Source organism: Lemur catta, unplaced genomic scaffold, assembly GCF_020740605.2.
Source record: "Lemur catta isolate mLemCat1 unplaced genomic scaffold, mLemCat1.pri scaffold_63_ctg1, whole genome shotgun sequence".
Taxonomy (NCBI): domain Eukaryota; kingdom Metazoa; phylum Chordata; class Mammalia; order Primates; family Lemuridae; genus Lemur; species Lemur catta.
In genome coordinates, this window is record NW_025423863.1 from 42,823 (window position 1) to 52,641 (window position 9,819).

General features: G+C 33.0%; 1 long non-coding RNA gene across 1 annotated transcript; it reads left to right on the forward strand.

Annotated features, from left to right (window-relative positions):
- Window positions 1–2,097: 2,097 nt before the first annotated feature.
- Window positions 2,098–7,166, forward strand: LOC123629924. Its single transcript, XR_006732381.1, has 3 exons — window positions 2,098–2,148; window positions 2,241–2,443; window positions 7,013–7,166. It is a non-coding gene; the product is annotated as an uncharacterized LOC123629924 (long non-coding RNA).
- The last annotated feature ends 2,653 nt before the right edge of the window (window positions 7,167–9,819 follow it).

A 9,819-nucleotide genomic window follows, 5' to 3' on the forward strand; every position in this document is an offset into this window, starting at 1 on the left:
CAAAGGCACACAATAGCTGGAAAAGCAGTATGACAACTGCTGCCTCAACTTGGGTCTGTGGTAAGCGTGAGTGATAACCAGTGGGCTAGAAGCCTGGTGCTGTATTGTCAAGAAGCTCTCAGTTCACTAAGGGCAGCAGTGCTGGGCTTATGAGGCTACAGGGTCTACCCAATAGTTTGGAGCCTTAGGACTGCCAGAGGTGTGAAAGGAGGAAAATCAAACACACCCACCTACCCTTTCCATGGGGCCACTAATTCCCTGGGGGTTCATTTCTTCTAAAATCTTGTTCCTTCTTGTTATTTCCTGTGACTTCTTTCCTTGGCGTCTCTGGCAGATTCTGGTACTCTTCCTGCAGAATTACATCTGGGCTATGATTTCATCTGAAACTTTCTCTTCTTTCTGAGATGATCTGGCTTCTGATATCTCTAGTCAGCCATCTAAGCTATATCCACTCCATGTTTTTCCTAGTTATTTAAATAATAATTTTATAACTCCTGTATTACTATGAGTTACTACAGGTTAGGAAACATATTTGTGTGTGTGTTAGAGTATGGAGAATGTAATCTGGCATGTATAAAGCATTTTAATATATTTTAATGGGAATAAATGAATAGATAAATGAATTTTAGTGGAAAGAAATGTTAGAATATTAAGGTTACAATGGAATGTTAAAAGTAACAATATCCATAGTATAATTAATAATTAAATCTATTGAATTTTTAAAATATAATTTAAATTTATGTTCCCCTTTAATAATTAGACTGTACAACTTCAGGAGAGTTATTATGAGAAAATATTTCATAAAAATGAACAAATTAGCAACATATCATAAGTAGGAAAGAGAACTATGTTATCTTTTCTAGTATCATCCAACTAGAAGTTTAGATTAGGATTTCAGATTAAAATTTCTTAAGTGTTCCTTATCTTCAACCGAAGTTCTATTAAAAAATGTCTTTTTAAGCAATACATTAATCTTTATAATTCTAATTACCAATTTTTTCTCCAAGTACAAAAGAGATGGAATATTTCTTTTTTCTGATTTTTTTATCTCTGTAGCAATAGTGTCACAGCTTCCACATAGTGGAAGATGATTATGTTTCAATAATTTATTGTTTTATGGTAATTAAATTAAATTCTTTCCTATAGAAGAATATAGGAAAGTAAATTGTAGAGTAAATATTAATCAATTATCAGTTTTATCATGGATATACTGTAAACTAAAGTCTCTGTTTTATTCTCATATTTCTCCATGTACCTTATCATACAGAATATTTTTCCTTTTCTTCCATGGTTTAATCACATATTAGGTGGAGTGGTCATGTCTCTTTTTGTTTGTTTGTTTCATCCTCCTCTTCCACCTTGCAAAAATGCTTTTCCCCAATCTAAATATTTCCTTGCAGAATGCATTTCCTCAGTGTGTACCCTGTCAGTGCCTCTTTGTCTTCATTGTCATCGTATTTAGTGAAAGCTTTCTACTGAGTAGCTCTTTGTGGCTTTCATTCTTCAATGATTGCCCCACAAGGTTTATTATTGTTTTCTGTCTTTCTTGGGAGAACCTGAATCTATACAATAATTTATCTTTAGAATTTTGACAAACATAATAGAAGTGATTGATAATATTTGCAAAGCCAACCCATTAAAATAAGTTATTACTAAAACCTAAACTCTCCCATTTTCCCTGGCAAGAGATAGTTAATCCAAATGCAAATCATGCAAACACATTTCACAATGTAACACAAAATTGATTAATTTAAGTATCTTAATGATAGTTACCTTAATAATCCTGTAAGCTGACTAGGTCCATTTTTGTCTCAGGCTATTTTGGCTAAGAATATAATCTAATGGATATTATAGCATTTGTAGAATAATTGATTATGGGCAAAGGGAGTAACATTCTTAGGACATCTGTACCATCTCTCATAATCTTCACCCCATGAGAAGATGTAAATTAGTAAATGACAGAATTGAGGTTGAATCTACTCCAAAACCTCTTTTCTTTGCATTAGGTCATATGGTAATGGTGAATATTATAATTATTTTACCACTTTGATACTTGTTATCCTTAAAGCTATTGTTTTTTGTTCTAGGATGTTTCTGAACCAAACTTAACCAACTTGACTACTGCTTCTCAGCAATCCAGGAAAAATTGTAAGCTTTTTAAAGATTGCCTATTTTTGTGTTATCCACTGATTCTTCATTACAAATATCTTTACATATTATTTACTTTCTTTTTACTGTAGTAGAAGCAAAATATGCTACTGTGAGAACAGGTAAGGGAAACGTGTTTGAGGACAAGATTTCTGATCATCCAAAGGAAGATGTGTTTGAATGCTTTCCCACAACATCAGGCAAAGTCCAGGGCTTTTTAAATCCTTCCTTTCCACCACCTGAGCCTCAGCGGAAACCTTCCTCCGGGTCATTGGAAAACTGTGGTCTTACAAAGGTAAGTTATTATTTGAAAAACTTGTCTCCCCCATATATTTATGTACCCCTCCCCCATCCTCATAATGCTGACAAAAATACTGTAAAGAAATGGACCTCCTCAAGGCCATAATAGAAAACAAATGTAATAACAAAAGGAAGGATGGACAGGATTGAGATTTGTAAAAGTTGAGGGGAGTAAACAATTCTTAGGTTAGAAATTGTAGAAGGAAAGAATTAGAAAGCAACCCAAAAGAGCAGCTCAGAAATGTGGAAATGAAGAGGGGGATGATGGGGAAGAATTCATGGAAGAAGGGCAAGATAAATACAAAGTTTGATTAAGAGAGACAAGATCACACAAATTATTATGAAAAGATAACAGAAATAGTGGAGATAAATGAGAGTGGGAACTCTGTATCGTAAGGTATGTTAGAAATTGTTTTCATGCAAATCAAGAAAAGACAGGCAATGAAAAAGAGGCTGATATTCTTTTAAAAACTTATAGATTGCTTTAATGAAAAACAAACCGAAAAGTTAAGGGTGGCTATAATTAATATATTGTACATTTAAAACTAGCTATAAGAGAATAATTCAAATGATTCTGCCATAAAGAACAGATACTATTTAACATGATGCATATCTCAAGTACACTGACAAGATTCTAGAAATGTATCAAAATTTATGTCCCTTCAAAATTTGTACATCTATTATGCTCAAATAAAAACTATGTAAAAAGGAAAAAAATGAATCCTCATTTTTAAAAAATTATTAAGGTAATACATTTAATCTAGTAAATTATTAAAGTAATATATTTAATCGAGTAAAACCTATGTTCCTGGATAATGCCAAGTGAAATATATTTCAGGCCATATCTGATATTATGAATTATTAATTTTTGACTCTTTCATTTCTTCTTTAAGGTTTATAACTTATCTTTTGCATATCCATAACTTACTTAAATAATTTGTATTACTGTTTGGTATAATGTTGACAATCATTTTAGATCTGTTTGAAAATAGAGAAAGGAATAAACATTTTATTTGATCTTTTTTAAAATTTCAGGTTATATAAGGGAGGTTCTTAATCAGTATTCATTAAATAAGAATATAAATTTTGAGCTGCAACCCTCTTGAAGAAATAAATGCTACAATTGTTTACTTCTGGACATGTGATTTATCTTGTGCCAATAATTTCTACATATAACAGACACACATATGTATACATCACATGAATGCAATCATAATTGATTATTGTTCCCTAGAATAAACTACTTATTGTCATAGCATTATAAAGAAGGGGTGACTGTCAACAGAGTATACACATTCATCTCTGGAAGATGGTTGTTTACTTTTACAAAATATTTCTAGCATTGGGAACATTTTATATTATTCTGAGGAAGATTTTTTAAGTTTAGTATTCATAGTTGTTATATCTTGCACATAAATTTGTTCATCTGCAAAACTCAGAAAGCCTGTAGACTTGATTTTGTAGTCCTCTCTCCACTCCTTATGTGAATATTGGGGCCTGTTTGACAATTGTAGATGTATTTAAAGATTCTTAAATCTTCAATTCGGGTAATCATAGCTTTATGTTCTTTATAGTAGATGCTCTGTCCAATTTTTAACTACCATCGTATATGATGGAAATAGGAAATTAGAGCTATGAGTATGTTGCTTCCATGGGAGTAAGAAAACAAGGTGAAATTTAATGGAGGGCTTTATGTTTCTTTCTTACATGATCATAGTACTTAGAAATACATCATAATTCTGCATCACATAAGCATTTCTCTTCTACAGTTTAAAATTTTAAGATTAATTTTATTTTTTTAGTGTCATTCCTTTTTTTATTTTAATTTTTTTAATTCAGGATATTTTGGGGGTGCAAACATTTTGGTTACATGAAATATTGTTTGCCTCACCCTAGCTAGGGCTATAAGAGTGTCCTTCCCACATACAGTGTTCCCCATTTCCATTAACTGTGGGTTTACTCCCCTCAGTCCTCCACCCCCCAACTTGACCAGCACCCAGTGAGTATTACTACCCTGTGAGCACCTTAGTGTTTATCAGTTAGTACCAATTTGATAGTGAGTATATGTGGTGCATGTTTTTTCATCCTTCTGATACCTTACTTAAAAGGATGGTCTCAATCTCTATCTAGGATCACATAAGAAGTACTAGATCACTGTTCTTTTTTGTAGTTGAGTATTATTCCACGGTATACATATATCATTTTATTAATCCACTCATGTATTGATGGGCACTTGGGTTGTTTCCATAGCTTTGGAAAAGTGAATTGTGCTGCTATAAACATTTGATTGCAAATGTCTTTATTCTCTTCCTTTGGATAGATGCCTAGTAGTGGGATTGCGGGATCAAATGATATCTCTATTTTTAGCTCTTTGAGGTATCTCCAAATTACTTTCCACATGGGTTGTACTAATTTGTAGTCCCACCAGCAGTATAAGAGTGTCACAATCTCTCGTATCCATGCCAGCATTTGTTATTTTGGGCCTTTTTAATAGAGGCCATTCTCACTGGAGTTAGGTGATGTCACATTGTAGTTTTGATTTGCATTTCCCTAATGATTAGAGATGTTGAGCACTTTTTTATATGTTTGGTGGCCATTAATCTGTCTTCTTTTGAAAAGTTGCTGTTCATGTCCTTTGTACATTTATTGATGGGGCTATTTGATTTTTTCTTGTTGATTTTCTTAAGTTCTATATAGATTCTTGTTATCAGCCCTTTATCAGATGTGTAGAAAGCAAATATTTTCTCCCATTCTGCAGTTTGTCTGTTTGCTGTAATGATAGTTTCCTTGGCTGTGCAGAAGCTTTGTAATTTGATCAGGTCCCATTTGTTTATTTTTGTTGCTGCTGTGATTGCTTTGGGGGTCTTCTTCATAAATTCTTTGCCTAGGTGGATGTCTAAAAGACTCTTCCCAACATTTTCTTCCAGAATTCTTAAGGTTTCGTGCCTCAGGTTTGAGTCCGTTATCCATCGTATGTTGATTTTTGTGAGAGGTGAGAGGTGGGGATGCAGTTTAAATCTTCTGCACATGGACATCCAGTTTTCCCAGCACAACTTGTTGAATAGAGATTCTTTCCCCATATGTATGCTTTTGTCTGCTTTGTTGAAGATTTGATGACAATATGAGGATGGTTTTATGTCTGGGATCTCTGTCCTACTCCAAAATTCTATATCTGTATTCTTGTGCCTATACCATGGTGTTTTGGTTACTATAGCCTTGTAGTAAAGTTTGAAGATACTTTCAGACCCAAAGTCAAGGGCTGGAAAACAAACTTCCAAGCAAATGGAAACCAAAAGAGAGAGGCCATGGTGATTCTGATTTCAGACAGCATAAATTTTAAAATAGCAAGACTAAAGAAAGACAAAGATGGTCACAAAATCATGGTGAAAGGAAAAATCCAACAAGAAGGCTTAACAATTCTTAATATTTATGCACCGAACACAGGATCACCCAGATACATAAAGCAAACCCTGTTTGATCTAAATAGCATGATAAACAGTAATTCCATATTAGGAGGGGATTTCAGTACCCCACTGACTGAATTGGACAGATTCCCAAACAAAAAGTAAGCAAAGAAATCATGGACTTAAACAAAGCTCTAGAACGAATGGGTCTAACACACATCTACAGAATATTCCACCCAAATAAAGCTGAATATACATTCTTCTCATCATCTCATGGAACTTTCTCCAAAATTGATCAAATCCTAGGCCACAAATCAGACCTCAACAAATTTAAAAACATAGAAATTGTACCATGTATCTTGTCAGATCATAGTGGTATAAAACTAGAGATCAATTCCAACAGAAACACTGCTTCACAAGGTCATGGAAATTAAACAATCTCTTGCTGAATGATTACTGGGTCAAGGGAGAGATCCAGATGGAACTTAAGATTAATTTTAAAAATAGTCTTCTTGCAGCATCTTGAATTGGTACTTTAGAATTAAATCTTTTTATTCAATTTAAAAGTGTATGTTATGATAATATTCCAGAAATAAATATTTTCATATATTAGTACTATTATATCTCACATTCTTCAAATTTTTAAAAGTATAGTTGAAAAAATTGAACCGTATTTTTCCTCCTCTTATTCTCATTTTCAAAATTTCTGAGTTCTGTATAGAATTTCATTATTTAATTCTACCATTTTCATATACTTTACAAATACTCATCCTTTTTCTCACATTGCCCTGTCTTGAAATGCTTCACACCCATTCTCAGCACTTTTTCTATCTTTCACAATGTGGCCATATATCTTTGCAGTATTTCCTGATCTTCCCAGGCAGAACTCACTGCTCTCTCCTTTGTGCCCTTACTGTCCTTTATTCACTTTAATTGTATAATCAGTGAATTATTCTTTTCCATCTCTCTTTCATACATCTCAAACTCCTCTTGAATCTAGGGCAAAATCCACCGTTTTTTTATATTATCAGTTTCTGCCAGAATAGTGCCTGTGATTTGATAGACAGAGTAACGTTCATTGTCTTATAGACTAATTGAGTGAGTGAGTGAGGGAATAAATGCAATGTTTTCTGAAGTTGGGATTTTTTTTTTTTAAATAGGAAGGAGCAACAAAGCCAGCATTTGGACAAAAGGAAAATGGTATTGGTATTATTGAACATGCTCCGCGAGAGCAAAAAGTAATGTCAATTTTATTTATGTGCACAAAAATAACAGAAGTGGTAAGTTAGTGAATATCTATGATACTCTTTAATCCTTAAATGCCATCACACACACAAAAAAACATTTAAAGTATGCAGACCCAAATATATTATCCATTTCTTTTAAATATATTTCTTTTGCTGTCTTTCTTGATACTGTCTACTTTTTTCTTCCTAAAACTGGTTCAATCTTGAAATTATTTTTGCTATTAGTTTTATTTTATTGAGATAAAAATGAATGGTGATAGACTTGTATATGTATTTAAAATGTACGATAAAAATGTTCTCATGAGTGTATCTGTGAATACCATTTTATAGACAAGATGTCTGCATTAAAGCCTGGAAAAAATGAAGATGCAGAATCACCTCAGGATTTGGAGGTACTGTCTATTGTTGTTGTTATTTTAAAATATAAGTATCAAATGATGTTAGAACCTAAAAGGAAATGTTTAGACTTTATGTTCTCACCTCTGTTTATGCCCGTAAAGAGTTAGTTTCTTGTATTTTCAGCTCACAATTAACAAATTGGTTATTGCATAGTACAATTCTTCTCACCTGTGGGATTCATTTAAGAAGCTACTATAGTATAGTGCAACAAAATAAAGCTTAGAAAAGGAATCAGTTTGGGTTCTCAACTTAGGTTTTTCCACAACAAAAGAATTATTCCAGGTCAACTTATGATCAAATGAATCATTCTATGTTATATGTGGGTGTGTAAAAGTCCTAATGATACTCAGAGAGAAACTGTTTGAACGATTGTCTTTTCCAACATGGAACTTAAAAAGATAATATTTGCAACTTGAAGGTGTTCGTATAATTGGGTTGTTAAGTATAGATCTGCAAACAACATTTCCAGACAAGGAAAAGTATGGGAACAGTAAATATGTAGGACTATAGTAACAACAGTTCAGTTTAGTGGTGTTTTAATAAGTAGAATTCATTTTTAAAAATAGAAGCCATTGGATATTTTTGTGGCATCCATGTTTGTACTAGTGTCAGCATAATATAATGACAGTGTACATTGAAGTGACAACTGTGGAAAGATATGGGAAGGGTCTGATGATAGAACAGCTGCTGCACAGTGGTACCAGCACTGAGTGGAAGCCAGAAGACATGTTAGTGTCCTGGTGCTGTCGCTTAGTAGCCATGCAATCTTGAAAAAAATGAATGATTTATCCTATTCAGATATCAGTGACCTTCTTCATAAATATGGTACTAACATCTATTCCTTAAGTACGCGCAATGAACAAATGTGGTAAGAAACATAAAAACATTTTGTAAACTGGAGAGAGTGTTTATACAAATGAGGGACCAAATGATTACACTGATATTCACTAACTTAATGAATGCTGAAGGTACTTTTTGCAAACCAGAAGGCAGTAGTCCTAAGAAAAGAATGGAAGTTATAGCAAGCATATGGATTCCTAATTTTGGTTATGTTCAGTTTCCCAGCAGACTATTACCAGAGATGTCCTGTGGGAATATAGTGATTTGATGCCTGAGACCTTCCTGATGGGATTTTACATGTTTTGACGTTGATTAAATGTCTGTTATTGAGTACCAACTACATGCTGGGAAGTAAGACACTGAATATACAAGATGAGGGAATATGCTATAGGGGTAGGAAGAGAAAAATAAGTAAACAACAAAGAGCTATAGGTCATTATAAGTTCTGCATATAAGGAAAACAGAGACTGGTTAGAAAATATTGAGGTAGTTTGTAGTTAGGATGGGGATGGAAATGTGAATAGAATTCTGTAGTCAGAGAATATCTTTCTGAGGGTGACATTTACATCGCCGAATTTCACATGACTAGGAATGAGCAAGCTACGTGAAAGTCTAGGAGGAGGACATTCTGGACGGAGAGATGAGTGGATCACATCTCTTCATTTTACCCTTAACATCCTGGAATGACCAGGAAGCAGGAAATGGGACAACCACCATCCTACTCAATTATTATTAAGTATAGAAAAAATGTACAAATAAGTGTCCAGCACCATTTAGATGCTTTATGAATAAATATTCTTATAATTCTCTCTTCATTAAGGTTTGCTATTCTTTTTTGCAGTTTTCTTTTTAATTGGGAAAGAGTTACATATACTTTACTTTGTGTATCTCTAATATTTGTTTGCTTTACCTTGTACATGTGTAACATTTCCTTGGTTTTATTGAAATATGACATAAAGATATGTTTTTTTACTACTCCATCATTTTATTCATCCGTTTATACTATCAGTAAAAACTTTATTAAAAAATATTTAGATATTTGCAAGCCCTTGTTTCCAAAATGATGCAGCTTGTTAAATGTGCTGTTCTTACTGAACTTGACATACTCTGATGTTTGTTATCATGCTAAGTATCTTATTTTAACACTAAACATTTCGAAGGTTAAAATTATTCTAAATATTTAATTATGTAATTATTATAGTAGGTGTATTGTATGTATGTATATATATTAAATACTCTTCTTATTTTTGGTGGGGATTGTAAAGTACAATCAGGTATTTTGAAGTTACTTCCTTGTTGAAATGTGCATACCCATTAATATTTTGTCTGTGACTATATTGCCTTTTTCCTCCATTCTTGGTTTTCAGAGTCAATAGCCAGAAATAGATAAAAGGTAACCTTGAGCTGGATAACATATGTGAAGTTCCCTGTACAAATGTTTTGGTTTTTCAATACATACTTCTCTTATTTTTAAGTCTAAT